Genomic DNA, 20,056 nt, shown 5'->3' on the forward strand with positions numbered 1-20,056 from the left:
TCATTACATATTATCATTTTATTTGGATGATAATAGCATGATTTTTATTTTATGAGCAGAAACCACAGCAGAGACTCAGACAATAGTCAGTGAATCTCCACAGTCATAATGAAATGCTATGAAGCCCTTGGTGACAAATCATATTCATAAAGTCATTGTCTTATTAGCATAAATATTCTCATCCACATTCACCTATAGGCAAGAGTGAGAAAAGAGTCAGTAAATGATCATGCAGAAAATGCTCTGACGGGGAAATGCAGGGAGAATGAGAATAGGTTGATGGAGTGAGAGAAGTTTAAGGGTGAAATCTCCATATTCATGCCAGTTAAAAGAGAGTGTATCTTGTAAAATAAAAGTGTGTTGGAGGGGGATGCTTAGTAAACTTGACTGTTTCCTTCTGTTCTCTGTTATTATTTCCCTCCTGTGAGAAATTTCAGGATGGAGAGCAATGGCAAATCCTATGTATAAATGAGTGGATTGTGTAGGCAAGTATACTATTCCAATGATCTGGCAGCAGTTGGGGACACTGCTTCATGCTGGTATGTTTCAGCCAGACCTCTAGCCGCAAATATAAGTTTCTCTTCTAAGTAAACCTTAGTTCCTGCTATCACCCAAACCTACTCATCAGAGTTTCCAATGCTGCCCATCTTAAGAAGGTAGGATAGGAAAGAACAAAAGTTCTGAAATAAAGTATATCCTCATGAAACCAACATAAAATAGAGAGAAGCAAATGGCTAAAATAAAAGCCAGGAAAAGATAAGAAACTTCAGACCAGAAATAAGGAAGTTCCCCACAGCATTTAGAATGAACAAATTTGAAATGACTGTCCAAGGAGATTTCATAAGCCCTTTGAGCTAGTTAGCAAATATTACAGGGAAGTGCGAGCTATCCTTAACATCAGCCAAATGTTTGTGGGGACTTTTGGAAATTAATGGAGAAAAAGAGAAGATTATCATTGGAAATTTAAAGACTCCCGAGTCCACACAAATCCTCAGGCAACTAGCTTTCAACCAGTATGTATTTGACACCTATCTTCTAGATCGCTATGCCACGTACTAAAGATATAAAAATGAAAAGTCAGCATCCCTACACTCAAGAGTTTAAAAAGTTTGGAGAGGACTGGTTCTTTTGGATGGATGCAGCCACCTATGGCAAAAACGTGGGAAAACAATCTCAAATGGTTTAGACAGTCAAATACAAGGCAACAACAGAATCCAAGAATCATCAGCATCTCCACAGCATCATAAAAGAAAGGAAAACTGGAAGAGAAGGAAATATTAGATTCTTCTTTTATAAAACCTGTTGGAAAGTTTAGTCTTTCTGAATTTGTGTTTGTGTATTTTCTGTGTGGTTGTGTGTGTGTGTTGTCATATTTGGAGACTGAGTTAAATCTTTTCAACTGCCAAATTCTTACCTTGTTTTTTCCTGTTTATTCAAATTTCTACAATATACAAATTTCTGTTTATAAAGCAGGCAAAATTTGAGTTATTATAAATATGATATTGACTTTTTAATTTTATTTTTGATGTAGTATAACATGTGATGAATAAACCAAAAATGAATAAGACAGGTTTTGAAATGAGACAGACCATCTAATTAATTTCTGTTATTTACTCAGTATATAGCCTTGAACAAGTACAATTTCTGTGAATATTCAGGTTCCTCATCTATAAAATGGAGGTAATTAGACTTAGGAAGAGTAAGCAAGGTAGTACAGACAAGTGTGGGCATAGTTTCTGGGGCAGAAAATCACTCAAATATTGATGATATTGACCACATTTTATTAAGAAATTATCATATTCATATATAGAGATAGAGACAGAGAGAGAGAAACATTTTCTTCTTTATTCCTCAGAAAACATCACAAAGCAGGAATAATTATCATCCCATTTTCAAATAAGGAAACCAAGGTTTGCAAAGTTTTGATTACTTTCCCTTTTTAGACAAATCTGTTTCTGGAAGGACGGAAGTATCATGTTTGCTTTGAACTTTTTGGAATTGTGGGGGATAATGTACAGTTTGCAGGTCATATATAGTATGGCCTTATACTTTATCTCCACATGGGGATACTTTTGAAAGAGGAAAAGGATGCTAAATGGATGGGATGCCAAGAAAACAAACATGAAGTGTTCTCGGTAAAATAGAACTTGTTAGTAGTTATTTGTAATTTTAAACCCCAAAAAAGTATGAAAGAAGGATGTTCTCTGATCACAACAAAACTATAAATAACAAAATTAAATAATATTTCCAAACTACCCATGGGCCAAAGAAGAAATCACAAAGAAATTAGAAAATATTTTGAATGGAATGATAGTGAAAATCCAACTAACAAAATCTGTGGGATGTAACTCATGCCGTGGTTAGAAAGAAATTTACAGTTGTAATGTTTATATTAGAAAAGAAGAAACCTCTAAAGTCAATGTTCTAATATCTCACCTTAAGAAGCTAAGAAGAAGAACAAATTAAGTCAAAGTAAAGACAAGGCAATAAAGAGTGAAAATCAATAAAATGGAAAACAGAAAATCAATGAATCCAAAAGCTGGTTCTTTGAAAAGGTCAATAAAGCTGATAAATTTCTAAGTAGACTGATTTAAAAAAAGAGGGAAGAAATAAGTTACCAGTATCAGGAATGAAAGGGGGACATCACTACAGAGCTTACAGATAATTTGAACAACTTTTTCTTACTAATTTGACAACTTAGATGAAATGGAAAATTCCTTGAACTACACAAATTACAAAAACAAACACAAAACAAAGTAGCAAATGTTAATAGCCATGGAACTATTAAAGAATTTCATAGGAAAAAAGTTTTCCACTAAGAAAATCCAAGCCCAAATGGCTTCACTGATGAATTCATTTATGTAAAAAACAAAAACAAAACAATAGAAATTGATTAGTGATGCCTTATACATAGTAGGCTTTTTCCTACTCTTACTTAACCTCTCTGGGCCTTAGTTTCTTCTTGTGTAAACAGGAATTTCTATACCAAAACCTCATAGGCTTGCAAAATGATTAATTATGATACTTGATTTGCAGCCTTTAGCACAGTGCCTGTCATACTGAAGTATTTAATAAGTGCTAATCATTATTAACTTTTATTATTATTTTATCTCAATATTATATGGTAGTCATCTAAATATATTAAATCCACCAAATTTTTCTTTTTTCTTCCCTTGAAACGATTTCTCCCAAATCTGGTAACCAAATATGGAAAAACTATGAACTTGGGAAATTATAAAGACAAGTTTAGATGCAGAACAAAACAAAGCCAAACAAACAAGCAAAAGCTTTCACTATCCTTTGTTTAAAAAGAAAAGTCAAGAATCAGAGGAACATTTGTTATAAGACTGGTTCTGCCAGTTACTGCCCATCTAAAACTGCCACCTATAGATTCAGTTCTGCTTTATTTCTAAGATAAATCCAGACTTAGAGCAGAAAAGACTTGTGTATTTTCATCCTTACCTCTTACTCTCCTGCTCTAAACCATGGACCCTTAACTAAGACCAGACCATTCTTACTGGGATTTCCAGAAAGGTAAGATTCAGTACTGACTGTTAGACACTTTAACTCTCCAGTCACATTCCTTTTTATTCTGATACTATTGAATGACTTCTGGTTTCTCAGCTATACTCCAGTCCTGTTCTCTCTGCAGCAATACTTTCTACCACACCCCTACCCCAGTACCTCCAGTTTATAAAACATGGCACCTGCATTTGTCCTTTCAAAAATTATACCCTGGAACTGTCCTCAAAACTGATGCACAGCTTTCTTGTTGCAGTCCTGTAGAGCACGTAATGACTCAGAACAAATTAGCAGTCCTCCAAATGGAATTTCTAAACAAATGGGCTCCACAGACTGATTATTTTAAAAATGTCTCAGTCACCTAGACACAGATGAGGAAATGCTCTTGGCATCTTATTGAAATCTTTGGTGAGTCTGCCAGAATGCAATGTTGGTGTTTTTAAATGCATTAGACAGAGCTGAGTTGATTTTTAGTTTTATCTGTCAAAAAAATCAATCAAAAAATGGTTTTTATGAACCCATTTGTTAAATGCTCCACACTGTACTGGAAGCTATAGGGGATTAAAAAGAAGAGTAAACCACAGTTTATGACTTCAAAGACTTTACAGTCCAGTTGTGGATACACACACACACACCCCATTCACAAAACAAGATTACACAATAAAAAATGAAAAATTAATAATGATAATCTCCACCTATTGAGGTCCTACAGGACTGAGCACTTTACAAAGGAGATTCTGCAGCCTTACAACTCTGTATTCTCTCTTATCTTTTCCCCATTTTCACAGTTAGAAAAATAGGCAGAACCAAGTCTATCCAATACCAAAGCTCATGCTCTTTCCTCTAAAAACAAAACAAAGCAAAATAAAATAAATACAAAATCCTGGGTTCCTCTTCAGATTCTTATTCTGTTGAGGTCTGGCCTTTGATACCTTTTTCTTTAGGATGTCAGGTGGTCTACTGTACAGCCAAGGAGGAGAACTAAACTAAAACAATAGTCACCATATCACCCATATACACAATACATAATATGCAAAGAATATAGGTATTAAGAAAGTTCGGTAGATGATAATTATCAGCAGGAAACCTGGAATGAAACAACTTCCTCTACAACAGATATTTCCCAACCACAAATACTTTAATGTTAATCAACTTGTTCCAAAGTCATAACTTGACTATATAACTTGACTATATGTATATATAAAAATATATATTTATACATATATATTAATAAGAGATTATATTGTATCTTCACAAGTACCATTTCATTTTAAGCATCATAAGAATTAGGGAGTGAGAAGGGGTAGTTACTTTATTTATTTATTTCCTACTGAGAAAACCAAAAGCCAAAATTATTGCAGGTCACACAGCTAACCAGTGACTAAACGCTGTGCTCATTTCATTATTTCACTCTGACTGGCCCACTCCAATATCCCTATAGCTCAGTGACACTGAGGACTGGCTACATTATCTGTGTGACCCAATACAAAATGAAAATTCAGAGCTCCTTGTTCAAAACGTGTCCAGAATTTCAAGATAGCAACTGCACAGTATTAAACCAAGTGCAAAGCCCTTCTAAGTAACTGAACAGGTGCATGCCCATAAAGCTGGCCCAATGACACTACTGCAAATTAAACCATAAAATCAATAATTCAAGGAGCTACTAATTGAACAAGGCAAAGGGTATGGATGCATTAAAAATAATCACTTCTCCAGGAAGCACTGCAAAAGTACCTGTGACAGATGCAATCCAAGCTGTATGATCATAATCACCCTCCTCTAAGTAAATTATTCAGATTAGGAAATGCATGCCCATCAGCTTTTGGTGAAATAAGATAAACGCATTTCTTCCCAAGTTACTCACTGAACACATTAATATGCATTTTTCCCAAATGTAATGAATTGATATGCTTCAGACCGTGACAAGGTGAAGGCATCAGAAAGTTGATTCAAGAGCAGAAAAACCATCAAATTAACTTGTAACTTTCAGCAAACCCACACTATTTGGCCTATGCTTCCAGCATGTCATTTCAGAATAAGCGGCTTCAGAAAGGGAACTAGCAGATGCTTTCACAACAGAGTAAGAGCTGAAATAAACACCTGACAGTGCTAGCAATGAATACCAGATGTTCTCAGGGGAAATGGGATCCGTGGTTTGAATTCCAAGAGTAACATGATCTTCCGGAATGCAGAAAACCCCACTGTTGTCCGTAACTTCTGTAGAATCCCTCAACACTGTAAAACTAATTGGGTTGAGAGCCAGCTCCATTCCTTGTGAAGGAACAGTGAGGAACCAGCACATTCCCCTTCTTGTCTCTTATCTGTACTTCGATTTTATTAGAAAATCTCTGAAATCTGGAAATCCCATCAAGAAAACTCCAGAATGAGTTTTGAACCAGCAAATGTGTAATTGGGAAGTGGAGGGGGGAAGGAAAATTCCTAAATGAATAAAATGTATCTTTTTCATTAAAAATAAGATAAATGTGATCTAGAAAAAAAAAGAAAAAGCATTTAAATCTATCAAATATGAACAAGAGAAAAGTTACAGAAATGTTTCTTTTATTCTTCAAAACAAACATCTACAGATTATAATTTCTTATTGGGCAGCAATCACCTACACCATTTGGTAGTAAATATAAACAGTTGCCCTTCCTGGAGTTCAACCAATCTGTATTCCAACCCCCAATATGGGTGAGCTTGATTATGGGTATTAGGTTCTTTTGATCTGTAAGTAACAAAACTAACTTAAGCAAATAGGAAATGATACCAGGGTTTATTACTAAATCCAAGAAATAGTTGTATATCCAGGTCATATGATCAGGCTTGTGGGGGGGGGGGAGGGTGATCAGGACAGCTCCAAGGACCTCAAATGGACTTGGTGGCTCTTTCCTCTTGGTCTCTTCCATCACAGCAACTTGGTCTCTGCTGAAAGATTCAGTGGGGTTCATGTAGAGAATATATCCACACTCTGAACTCTTTTAATGCAGGTGTATTAAGTTGAATGCATTTTATTGATAAATATCACTTGCAGCTCACACATCCAAAAGTACTAAAATGTTCACAAATACCCAAAAGATGTGGAACATGAATGTTAGTTCTAGGGCAGGAGAGTGTTATTTTCAGGCTCCTTTCACTTGCCCTCCTCATGAGTGGACAAGAAATACATTTGAGTGATTGAAGATGAAAAGAACTTTTGTACTATGGGTGTGCTTAACTAAGGACAGGTGTTTCCCCAGAGATTATTACAAGGAACTAGCACAGCATAGTGATAAAGATATGGATTTTCTGAGACACAGCTGGGTTCAAATCTGAAATGATCCATTCCCTAGCCAGCTTTTTGAGACTGGGAAAGGTACAAACTATTTATGAATTTTAGTTTTTAAATAATACCATTTTTCTCTGAATATTAAGATAATGCAAAGTCTTTCTGGAGATGTGAAAAACATAGGAAGTTTCAAGGCATACACTGTAATTGTCCTGTAATCTCATCCCCTGGGCCTGTGAGTTAAAATTGCAATTGAATTCTTATAAATTTCCAATCTGTGCATATATGAACATATATATATATATTCCCCACAATCACTGTTTTGGCTGCATCCCACAGATTTTGAAGTTTTGTTTCATTTTCATTCAGCTAAAACTATTTTCCCTGGCAATTTTTTCCTAGACCCATTAATAATTCAGAAGTGTGTTACTTAATTCAAAGTTTCAGGGATTTCCAAGATATCTTCCTGTTATTGGTTTCTAATTTACTTTTGTTGTGGTCACAGAACATTCTCCATATGATTTCAATCTTTATTATTTACTGAAAATTATTTTATGGTTCAGCATGTGGTCATCTTAAGTGTTCCATGTGCACTTGAAAAGATTGTTTTTTGAACCATGAGAGACGATGGACTCTGAAAAACAAACTGAGGGTTCCAGAGGGGAGGGGTGTGGGAGGATGGGTTAGCCTGGTGATGGGTATTAAAGAGGGCACGTTCTGCATGGAGCACTGGGTGTTATGCACAAACAATGAATCATGGAACACTACATCAAAAACTAATGATGTAATGTATGGTGATTAACATAACAATAAAAAAATTTTAAAACAAAATGACAGACCCAAAAAAAAAAAGAAAAAGAAAAGATTGTTTTTTGCTCTTTGCTGTGCACTATAAACATCAATTAGTTTGGGTTGGTTAATAGTGCTGTTCAGTCTTTTATACTATTACTGTTTTCCTGTAGCAATTATTAAATCAAATTTTAGATTAATATTTTGAAATCTCCAATCATAATTACAGTTTTATCTATTCCTCCTTTAATTAATGCCAAACTTTGCCTTATGCATTTTCAATCTATGTTATTAGGCATACACATTTAGCTTTGTTATGTTTTGTTCATAAATTAACCCTTTGTCTTTATGAAATTTTCTTCTTTGTCCCTGGAAATCTTCCTTGGTGTGAAGGTGATTTTTTTCTGATATTACACAGTTACTCTAGCTCTCTCAAGATTACTCATTGTATTAGATATTTTTTAATATATTTTCAGTCCTTTTCATTAAACCTATCTCTGTCTTTTTATTTAAGTGTTTCTTGTAAATTAAATATAACTAGATCTTTGTTTTAAAGCCAGTTTTACAATCTCCACTTTTAATTGTGTATTTAGATCATTTAGTTATCAACATTGTTATGTGTATACCTACTATCTTTGCTCTTTATTTTCTATACATTAAATCTTTTCTTTGTCTCTTTTTTCATGCCTTTTTTTGGATTAATAGAATGTTATTATATTCCATTCTTGCTCCACTTTGGCTCCTTAATTATACATCCTTGTTTCATTTTGTCAGTGGTGGGTCTTGGTTAAAATATGCATCTTTAACATATGACTGTTGTCTTCAAATACTATAGCCCTTCATGTATGATATAAGAACCTTAGAACAATATCCTTTCATTCCCTCCCTAGTCCTTCATGCTGTTGTTAGACATTTTAACAAGAACTTAATACAAGATATATTCTCCTCAGGTTTTGTACCAAGTCCCTTTCCCATAAGTAGTATGTGAAAAGTACCAATTTTCAACATCCTTACTAACCCCTTAGAATTGTCATATTTTAAAATTTGTGCCAATATGATATTTATGAAATAATACATCATGATTGTTTTACTTTGCATTTCCCAAATAAAATTCTTGAGGCTCAGCATCTTTTCATTATTTATTGGCCATTGAATTTCCTTTCTGACAATGAAAAGTTTATATATATTATACACATTTCCATCAAGTTGTCTTTTTCTTGTTGATTTGTGAGAGTTTTTATTTAATAAACTCTAATATTTATCCTCTATTTTATTCATTACAAATACTCTCCTTGTCTTCACCTTTTGACTTTATTTTCTGAATTTTTAGATAGTTTTTTTTTAATTTAGTGAAGTCATATTTCTTAATATTTTCCTTTATGGTTTGGGCTTTTTAGATCATTAAAATAAATTCTTCCCAGTTCTAATAAAATGAATAATTTCTAGATTTTCTTCTAAATGTTTAAAAATTTTGCTTTTTACATTTAAGCCCTTAATCATTCAGAATTTAAACTTTCTATTACCTTTTGTTCTGCTTTTTATGCACCCTACATAAAAGCACATTCCAACATTGCATCCCTTTTTACCTCAATCCTGACTTTTTTATAGTTCAGCTTAGTTACCCCTTCCTTCATGAAGCTTTCCTTGACTACTCCAGCCCTCAATGACTTTCCCTCCTCAACTTCCTAAGGCATTTATCACTGAGCTTTGCTATTAATTGATGCCTATGCATGGCTGAGAATTAGAAGGCTTTGCAACATTCAGGCAGATAATCTTAATGAATCAAGAGGGCCAGAATTGAAGCCTATAAGCAGAATGGAGAATGGAATAGCACAAGTCTTGTTTCAAGGGGAGTTGCTACTCAGCCCTGTCACTTATTTGTGTGGTACGTAAGCTCAACACGGCCAAGTCTCCCTCTCTCTTTTTTACAATAGAACCTAGGAATGTAAAATTGTTTATGTGAGCTATTCTCACATTAAAATATTGCCAACTCATTTCAAGATATTTTTAAAGCTTTATGTATGTGTATTTCAGGGGTGGATGGTTATCTCCTGGTCAGATTCAGTCATCCCACTACCAATCTCTAACCTCTGGTTTGATTGTTTCTTATTAGTTGATCAGTTTAATCATCTCTTCAATTAAATCATAAACCTCTGAGTATAGGAACACCTACTTTGTAACCACCACAGAAGCTGTCACAGGAAGAAGCTTATGATAATTGCTCTGTAAACCTCTGACTGACTGTTGATTGACGGGAGACATCATTTGTACACCCTGCACCAAAGTCCTATCCACACTGAGGTGCTAGGGAGAGGACTGGAGCAGAACCCACAACAAGGCACTTGTTGACCAAATGCACAAATGCAACAAGGCACAAATGACCGAGATGGCTGCCCACCCAGTGACTGTCATTCCAGTGAGGCATGCTTAGAAAATAGATCTTCCCAAAGCCAGGTCATTTCTTCCCAGGGCTGGGATGCCAGGAGGGACACATTCTGGACAATCTGCCAGGATAAATTCAAGAGTTTTTAGGTACCAGTGGTCTATGTAGTACAAAGAGCAGACACCAGTCCCTAGAGACACAAACAGAGGAGTAGAGAGAAGTAGAAAATACCTCCAACCCCTTCTTCATCTCTTAGGAGAATAAAATCCTGCCTCTGAGGAAAGTTGTGGCATGACCATTGTTTATTTGTAATTCTGGGTCCTTACCCTGAGAATCACCAACCTCACAGTATCAAGTTCACTTACAGCCTGAAGAATGAACCCAAGGTCCATCTCTGTAGCGAAGGTAGGCTTCAATCAGGAACCAGGCACTCAGATTCAAAGCTTCAGTGTATCCCTGAAGAGCTCTAGCTGAGGTGCTTGACCTCTCTGACTCTCTGTCTTCTCACCTTTAAAATAAGAACATTCAAATTACAACTCCCTCTTAGTCAGAGAAGCAGTATTGGGGTGGTAAGGAGCACAGACTCAAGACAAGAATTTTAATAACCTACTAGTTGAGTGACCCAGAGAAATTTACTTAACTGACCTCCCTGCGCCTGAGTTTCCACACCTACAAAATGAGGATATATAGAATATATCTGACTGGGTTCCTTTGGAGACCAAATGACATTCTGCATGTAAAGCTCACTACAAATGATAGGTTTGAGTTCATGGGTGTGTGAGAAATTGATGACTGTAAGGCATCATTATAGGATCTTCTGTTCCATTCTCCAGAACAAAATATCCCCTAAACAAAGTAGCCATTCCATTGTTATTGTGTTGTTGTTACTGTTATTCCTTCCTTAAGACTGCAGGGTCACGTGAAGGAAAACTTCTTAGTAGGATCTATTTCTGTTGAAAGCTAATGTGTTCCCTCCTCTGAAGCTACACAACGTTCACCCTCCGTGCCTCATGCCCACCTGGAAACAGGCCCAGGCAAAAGCACTGCTGTGGCTAGGAAGAAAATCCTCAATGATGCTTCAAAATATTACACAAAAAAAGTCCTAAAAGTTACTAAAGTACAGATCTGAGCATGTGTCTCTTTGCCGCACAGTGTCTGAATGCTCCCCCATGTACCTCTCCATATCTCTGTAAGCAGCTTTCTAAGGAGATTACAAAGAGGCTCCCTTCGCTCAGGATTCAGCTGCACTCACCTTCAGAGCACGGTGCCTTCTGATTTAACATCCTGCTTAACAAAGATGGGCACCTGTGGGGAAGGGTCTGTGGAGGGACAGTCTATTCCCTACTTGCAACTCCGGCCTCTAGAGAAGTCCTGAAAAACTGAAGGTCTTCCACCCATGTAGACAGACTCATATTTAGGCAAGAGAAAGGTAAATTCTCAGATGGTCCTTGGGAAGCATTACCGCACGTGGCGAGTACCTAGAGCTCAGTAGGTACTCACTAAATACTTGTTGAATGAATGAATTGTTTTTTAGCAACCTGAACAGGCAATCCAGAGGGCTCTCTCAGTCAGTTAAAAGAAGCACAAAAAGTCAATGAAGATACTTTCTCAGGTCACTGACTTTCTCACCCGGGGAACCCTCCTGTGCAGCAAAATACTCATGGAAAAGATAGAGGTAAGGGATATGCTGATGTTCCCAGTAAGAGACAGGTAAAGAAGATATACAACACATTATGTACCCTGAACCTATTTAAGGAAAGATTAATCTTTAAAGATAATGGGGGTTGGATTGCCTGGAGAAGCTACAGACAGGAAAGATGGAAACCTCCCAGAATTTTATTTTATTTTAAGTAGGCTCCAAATTGGGCTTGAACTCATGACCCTGAGATCAAGACCTGAGCTGAGATCAAGAGCCGGACGCTTAACTGACTGAGCCACTTAGGTGCCCCATAAGCCTCCCAGAATTTTGGAGCAGGAATTGGCCCTGAAGACTGTCCAGTCTAACCCTCTTATTTTGTAGTTGGAAACCTGGTGCCCTGAGAGACAAGCAGGAATGCATCCAGTCCCTTAAATGACCAGTGATAAATTGGGATCAAGAACCTCAGCTTATATCCTCATCATTTGCCACCCTTTCCATGTTCTGAGGCTCTTTACCTCCCTCTAGAATGGCTTTGAGCAGAGCAAAGACAAACTTGTCAACTTCACTAACCAGTGTATGGACCTTTATAGCCCTGGGGACTCTGCTTCCTTGAATCACCCAAACTTTTTAATAGAACGATCAAAACTTCCTTTCCTTTGGGAATCGAGAAGAAACCCTCCCTTTCCACCCAGGCCCACTATTTAGAACACGGGTGAAATGGTCACAAGCTTTATGCAAACCTTATTGTTAGCAAGAGGAGTTTGAGGTTACCTTACCCTCCGACTCAGGATGATGAACTCCTGGTGATATAGCAGGGGAGTATCAGGTGCCCGCACTTTCTGATGAAATCAAATCTCTTCCTGAGAGTTTGGAAGCAGAAAAAAATACATATATAACAAACTTTTTCTTCGGTAGGGTGCCCCCCAAAATGTCCCAGGAGTAATCCTAAGGTTTATGCAGCATGTGTTTTTATAAATCAGTCATCATTTAACTTTGTTCAAGCAAACTGCCAAATTGATGTTGCTATCAAGGTGATTCAACAGCCTTTTTTATCTGCCCCAGAATCCCAGTTATCTCTTACACACCATACTCTCTCTGCCCCCAACCTGCCCTCCACACACATTTGCAACTGCCTCTCTTGAAAGCAACAGGCTGCCACCCACTGGCAAGAAATCAGCCATGAGGATCCACAGGCAGGATCGCAAGACCCTTGAGAAGGAAGAAAAATGTCAGGCTAAAATTTGTTGGCTCTTAAAAGGTGCTCCTCAGAAAGTGACCCTCAGAGAAATATTACCAGGATTTAGTTTGCTAGGACACGAAAAGAAAATATATAAGAAAAAAAAAAAAAAAGAACATCAAAGCAAAACCTATAAGAGAAAGAATTTTTCCTTGCTGATTCTGCCACTTGAAGCTTAGCACTTATAGGCACAGCGTGCTTTCTTCTGCATTTCCTTTCTCCCAAGAACAATAAAAAAAATCTCAGGATTGAAAGACTTTACTATACCTCTTGAATCCCCCGCCCTGACATCAGGACTTCATCTAGTTGCCCAGTCTGCTCAAATAGGTGCAGCGATTTTGGACTTGTAACCCTCCTGAGAAGCTCATCCCATGTTTATATATGTCTACTTTACATTCCTGCGTGGTGAACAGAAAAAAATCAGTGGAAATCCCAACTAGTAAACAAAATAAGGGAACAATGTTATTCTCCCTAGTAATCACAGAAATGAACTTTAAAACATTAAGGTGCTGTTTTTCACCCAGGAGGATAGTAGAAATATTTGTCATTGATAATACCTCCCATATAAATAAAGATGCAATAAAATTAGCACTTACTTACACATATACTGCTGGCAGCAATACAAATTGTTACCACTTTTTAGGAAAGCACAGTGATATACAGAGTTCACACTCTTTGACCCAGTGGACACGGTTCTCGGAATATTCATCAAAAAATTATGCAAGGGAAAAAGAAGTTATACACACAAATATATCCACTGCAGGTTTGTTTTGAAATGACCTAGTTTTCTAACAGGTCAGAGATATGTAACATTACAGAATTTGCTTACAGTACAATGTTAGATTTAAAAAGCACAATTCTGTAATCAGCCAGAATTTTCCTTATAAGCACTAGAAATCCACTCTCGTTAGTTTCACCCCAAAAAGTATACACTTAGGTAATTCCCTGGGACCCAAAAAAGTAGGGTGGGGGCCACCTGGCCAGGAATGTGATACGCTAATCCCGGGAAGATACAGTGGATGTTGCTGCCCAGGTCCAAACACCCATGCCCGCAGGGCTGGCAGCCTCAGCACCAGAACCTAGAGTCATGGGCTCCGCTGCCTCCCCGCCTGGGCACAGCCATCCGGTGCTCCGTCTCTGCATCTTCCCGTCAGCCGCTTTCAGTTCAGGTCTGAGGTGGGGTGTGGGTGACCATTCGTGAGCTTCAGGGGATGCTGGGAAAGTGAGGCCCTGGCTTTTGCAGGTGTGACAGTGGTTAGAGGGTCCCCCAAAGACTTTTGCCAAAAAAGATTTAATGCTGAATGATCAGAAAGTAATGAAAATGGCCCACCAGAAACAAACAAAAAATATTATATTATGATCACAACCAGTAAAAATGATTTACACTAGGGAAGGACTGAAAGAGACTAGATTCACACATAGAAGCTTGGGTGGTTTTTTTCTCTTTTTTCCTAATGTTCTATATTCCTAAATTAAATGTCCTATTAAAATGCAAACTATTTGTATTGCTTTCTTAGAGCAGCCATAACTAATTACCACAAACTGGGTGGCTTAAAACAGCAGAAACTTATTCTCTCACAGGTTGGAGGCCAGAAGCTGGAGACTGAGTTGCCAGCAGGGCCACGCTCCCTCTGAAGGATCCAGGGAAGAATTCTTCCTTGCCTCTTCCTAGATTCTCCTGGTTGCTAGCAATCTTTGACATTCCTTGGCTTGCTGCCAGACCACTCCAATCTCTGCTTCTGTTGTCACATGGCCTTCTTCCCTCTGTGTCTGTCTAAATTACCCTCTAATCTGGTATGACTTCATCTTAACTTGGTTATGTCTGCAAAGACTCTATTTCTAAATAATGTGCCATTCACAGGTTCCAGGCAAATATGAATTTTAGGGGTTACATTTTTCAACCCAGTGCAATATTTTAGAGATGTCTTTCTTTTGTTGAGGCAAAAATCGAGCTTCTCTCATCAGGGATTGGACCTTTACTTCTTTGAAACCCAAACATGCCTTCCATTATATCACCTAGCATTGGGCTCAATACATACTAACACAGAGTAAACACTTGATGAGTAAGAGAGACAAGGAATATATTAGCCATGGAGGGAAAATGCATAAATTCAAAAGAAATAAATAAATGAATCATTCTGTATGGAGCTCATTTTCTTTAAGATTTTATTTATTTATTTGAGAGAGAGCGAAAGCGAGAGAGATCACAGAGGGAGAGGGAGAAGCAGACTCCCGGCTGAGTGAAGAGCCCAATGCGGGGCTCAATCCCAGGACCCTGGGATCATGACCTGAGCCGAAGGCAGATGACGCCTAACTGACTGGGCCACCCAGGCTACCCTATATGGGACTCATTTTAAAATCTTCCACAACCTCAGAGATAATTTCTTCAATCTCTTCATAATCAATTCCAATATCATCATCATCATCATCATCATCATCATCTATTAAAGGATCTGACAAAAATCACATCTGCATGTCCTTCTCATCAGTATCACAGTAAGGACTGCTTCCTAAATAGAACCCATAACAACAACAAAACAAATAATCCATTACCTTGAGCTAAAGTCTCTCAACTCAAATTTAAGGTAACATTAAGAAAAGCTATAAAATAGAGAATTTCATTGATAGGTGATCTTCATGTTTTGAAAAGATAGGTAAATGGGTAAGTATGGTGAGACAACAGTTTCGGCAAGGTAAGCAGTCTAGGAGTGTTGAGTGGGTTGGGAAGATATGTGGGTAGGTGAATAGATATGCAGTGCAGATTAGCAGAATAGTAGATAAAATTTACCTGTAGCCTATCTGCATTTCCCATTTTCCATTTTCGAAGTTTCTTAAACTCCCAGATGACAATACCCTGGGGAAAAGCACAAAACAGGAAAGGGCTATACTGCGACAGGTTGGGCTTTGGGAATCTGAGCACAGGTTAAATTTATTAGAGGGTAGAAAGGAGAACGCTAGCCACTTGGCACTAGCAATCATAAATTCAAAGCATTCCAAGTATCATGCCCTTACCACACAGCACATTTCAGTTCTTCATTCTCAGAATCCTTAATTTCCCATCACTGTATGCGCTCTTTGATTTCTCATAGTCATTCCCTTATCCCCACTTCAGGAAAACTGAAATCCAGCTCCTGGGATCCCTCTTGCCTAGCTGTATGGGAACAGACATCAGCAGCAAAGAGCAAAAAGGGCAGACCTCTATCAATTCAAGGGCTCAAAGGCTCTGAGTTACTTCATGTTTGCTACTATAATATTATTTGAAATGCTCCCAGGAAGCTCACGGTAGCTCACAGTTGAACCCAAGAGTAATTACTTTTATACAATGAATAACAGTCCTAATTTATTACTGTGCACAACAGTATGTGCCTATTTTGTTGAATAAATATAAGCTCACCTCAGATACCACTGAGGAACATGGAGATATTTCCATAGAAGCCACTGTCCTGCATGACTACACCAGGAGAAAGAAAAAGTAATTCAAAATAGGCCAACACATTAGTTTTGCAATCTGTAAAAAGTTATCAACATGCTCAGATGCTGTCCCAAACACTCAAAGATAGGTCTTTACTTCTCTTGAGCTACTTATAATCTTAAGAGCCAACACTGGAGAGAGAAAATAAGATGAAGACATATATCAGGAACAAAACATGCATCAATTAGAATGTATTTATTAGGCACGAAAAAGCTCACGAACAGGGGCTTTAATAATAAAGACATTTGTGTTTACATCAACAGGGAGTATGAAGACAGGAAATTCAGTGGAGCAACCCAGTGTCATCTTCAAAAACCTCCATTCTTTGTGTTCTCTGCTCTGTCATCCTCAGAGTACTGGCTTTTCATTCTTAGGTTTGAGCCTTCACCATTGCAAGATGGTGGTCAAAGCTCCAAACTCATTCAAGGCAAAAAGACAATAAAACCATCTATGGACCTAAACAAATGTCTCTAGTCTTAAGGTCAAATAAGGGATAATTCCATTACATCTGTAAATATTTCCCAGGAAATTCATGGACGGTTTCCTCCCATCCCCCACTCCAATTAATAAGAATGAAGAATTTAACCATGCAGAGGCAAAGCTGAAAATAAAGCCAGTTTGCATTATAATGCAGCAAAAATAATATTACTTAGTACTTATGGGTATTTATCCATAGAAAACAAAAATGCTGACTTGAAAAGATATATGTACCCCCATGTTCATTGCAGCATTATTTACAAGAGCCAAGACATGGAAACAAACCAACTGTTCACTAATGGCTGAATGGATAGAGAAAAGTACGGTGTATATATATATAGATAGATAGATATAGATATATATATGAATATTATTCAGCCATAAAAAAGAATGAAATCTTGCCATTTGCTGCAACATAGATAGACCTTGAGGGCATTATGCTAAGCAAAACAAGTCAGACAGAGAAAGGCAAGTATCATATGATTTCATTTATATGTGGACTCAAAAAAAAAAAGAAAGAAAGAAAAAATGTTCATAGTTACACAGGACATATCGGTGGTTGCCAGATACAGAGTGGCCAAAATGGGCAAAGGGGGTCAAAAGGTACAAATTTCCAGTTATAAAATAAATGTCATGAGGATGTAATGTACTGCATGGTGACTATAGTTAATAATATTGTATTGCATATATGGAAGTTGTTAAGAGAATGGATCTTAAAATTTCTCATCACAAGAAAAAAAATGTTGTAACTATGTATGATGGCAGATGTTAACTAGATTTGTTGTGATGATCATTTCACAATGCATACAAATATTGAATCATTATGTTGTACCCCTGAAACTAATATGTCAATTATACCTCAATTTCTTTAAAAACCCAATCAAGTTTATGAGACACAATTCTACCCTCAGAAAACGGACAACTTTTCTTCACTGGGACCTTTGTTGGACAAACTCATCAGGGAAACAACTCAGTTTGCATTATTTCCTGACACAGGACATCTCCCTTACAAAGCCAGTTATTTTTTGAAAGGCACCACATGATAGAAGATGCCTTCCCATGAGATGACTAGTTCCTTTCCTGATGAGAGTGCCAAAGGTAATATTCTGCAGTAAGCCAGGGCAAGTCCACATTTCCAATCATGAGCTACAGAGAACATTCTCAGTTGTGTGTATTTTCAAGGGCTACAACATTCTGTATCTAAGCATTAAAATAGCTAGAGTGAGAATTTAAACGTCATCCTCAAAAATGTCATCAGGGATTTGATACTCCCACTGCTATACACAGCAGTCTACATATACTATGACACATGGAACCCTGACTCTGCAAGAAATTCCTTGGCGTGCTTTTTATTTCTCCTTATCAACCAGCATCACCCCATTTCATCTGCTTAACATCTTTCTTTACTGTCCACATATTAACCTATATAATTAAGGAGCCCCAAGTTGACCTTTAACTTATATTTTCTGTCCCTGCCAAAAATACTCCATGAAAACAGTAGCCCTGTCCTTGGTAATTCACAATACCACAGCACGTAGCACAGAGGACATGCTCAGTATCTATTTGTTAAGAAAGCTAGTAAAAGACCATGTCAAGTGATTTTCAAACATGGTTCAATTAATAATTACAAATCTGCATTTCAGGATGTGAATTCTGAAGCTCAGAGGGATTCAATCACTTGCCCCCAAATATGAATGTATTCAATGGCTGTTGAACTTGAAGTCTGGAGTGAGCCCCCTCACTATTTGGCTACAAAGCCCATACTCTTTCCTCCAAACCACCCTGCCTTTGCTGTTTGAGTGTTTATCTGTATTTGTTTCACCCCTGTCCATCATGCATCTGCAAATTAACATTTTCAGAGATATATGAGTCCTACATTCAACTCCCTTCCTCGGTGGTTCCCTCACTCTTGCATCTCTCCCTCACACAAACTACCAGGCTCTCAGGCTAGGCATCTTGAAAAAAGCATAAGATAGAAACGTACCCATAGTAGGAGAGCCAGATCTTCCACTCTTGGTGCCCTTGGCAGGGCAGTTCCTGGCACATGGATTGTGTTAAATACGTATTGATGAATCCACTCATAGTTCATGATGGTGACCACCTCTGTGCAGACCTGCCAGCATGAGAAGCGTGTCATAACCTCTCTTCAGATCTCCCCCAGAGCCCCCGGAGGGCGGGGAGTGTGGCACATCTCACTATGACAGAGAAAGAATTTGAATTGAGAGAGAGACCACATCTCAAGGCTGGTTGGCAGAACCAACCTAAATATAGGTTTTCCTATAACAACCTCCAAGTTTCCATCCCAACTTTCTACTTGGTGAGCCGTTTACTCATCCTTCAAAAACTAGTAGATACTTACCTCTTCCGTGACAATGCCTGGAGCATGTGAGCCTCAACCTGCCCTGTGTTCTATCACTCTCGCACATACGTTCTGCAATATTTATCACAGTGTAATGGTCTTTGGTTAATAGGACTCTCGTATTAGACTGAGAAATACCTGGAGAATAGCTTTCCTAACATTATCATCTATGTCTCTCCAGGGCCCAGCACAGAGCCTGAGTACACAGTGGGAGTTTGAGAAAATAGATTTGATATTTTATTAGTTAGACGACACCAAAAAGTTAAAACCAAACTAAGATATTCATAAGACCTTGTTACTCTCTAGTAAACAAGTGTTTGCTTGCTAAAAGGATACCTGCAGATGAATCTCACAAACATAATGCTGAGCAAAAGAGGCCAGATCGAAAATAGTACATATTTACTGGAAGTTCAAAACAGGCAAAATAAACTGATGGTTTAGGAACAGCTATTATCATGATTTGTCTTAGTGCAATCTATCCCTGAACACCAAAGGGATTCAGAAAAAGTAAAGTGTTATTTTTAAATGTTCACAAATTTCAGTATCAACTGACAATGAGCCAACAACTAAAAGTGACACCTCTCTGGGGATGTTTCTCGCAACTGCATAACAACTGAAAACACCATGAAAGGTACTTTAACTTGTTGTTAATGTTCTCAATGCCTGGGGAACATTTTAAAATGGTCTTTAGCTGTTGCATCCAATTTAACTTTCTGGAAGTTAAGTTTCCATAATCAGCTTAAATTGTTATTTCAGATTTTAAAGATGCATAATTTCCTTAGAAACCCAAAACCTCACCTGCAGAGGCCAAAAGGGCTGGCTTCCACCTGCTCTGTGTCTAGCACAAGCCCAAGCATACCCACTCTCCCCAGTTTGGGCCTCCTGTAATCCAGGGATCCCTCTCTTCCCTCCA

General features: G+C 37.7%; 1 long non-coding RNA gene across 1 annotated transcript; it reads right to left on the reverse strand.

The window, feature by feature from the left end:
* Window positions 1-12,372: 12,372 nt before the first annotated feature.
* Window positions 12,373-18,951, reverse strand: LOC116644081. Its single transcript, XR_004301694.1, has 4 exons — window positions 18,769-18,951; window positions 15,624-15,689; window positions 13,103-13,233; window positions 12,373-12,458 (listed from the first exon to the last, which is right to left on the reverse strand). It is a non-coding gene; the product is annotated as an uncharacterized LOC116644081 (long non-coding RNA).
* Window positions 18,952-20,056: the final 1,105 nt, after the last annotated feature.

Source organism: Phoca vitulina, unplaced genomic scaffold (genome assembly GCF_004348235.1).
Source record: "Phoca vitulina isolate PV1807 unplaced genomic scaffold, GSC_HSeal_1.0 scaffold28, whole genome shotgun sequence".
NCBI lineage: Eukaryota > Metazoa > Chordata > Mammalia > Carnivora > Phocidae > Phoca > Phoca vitulina.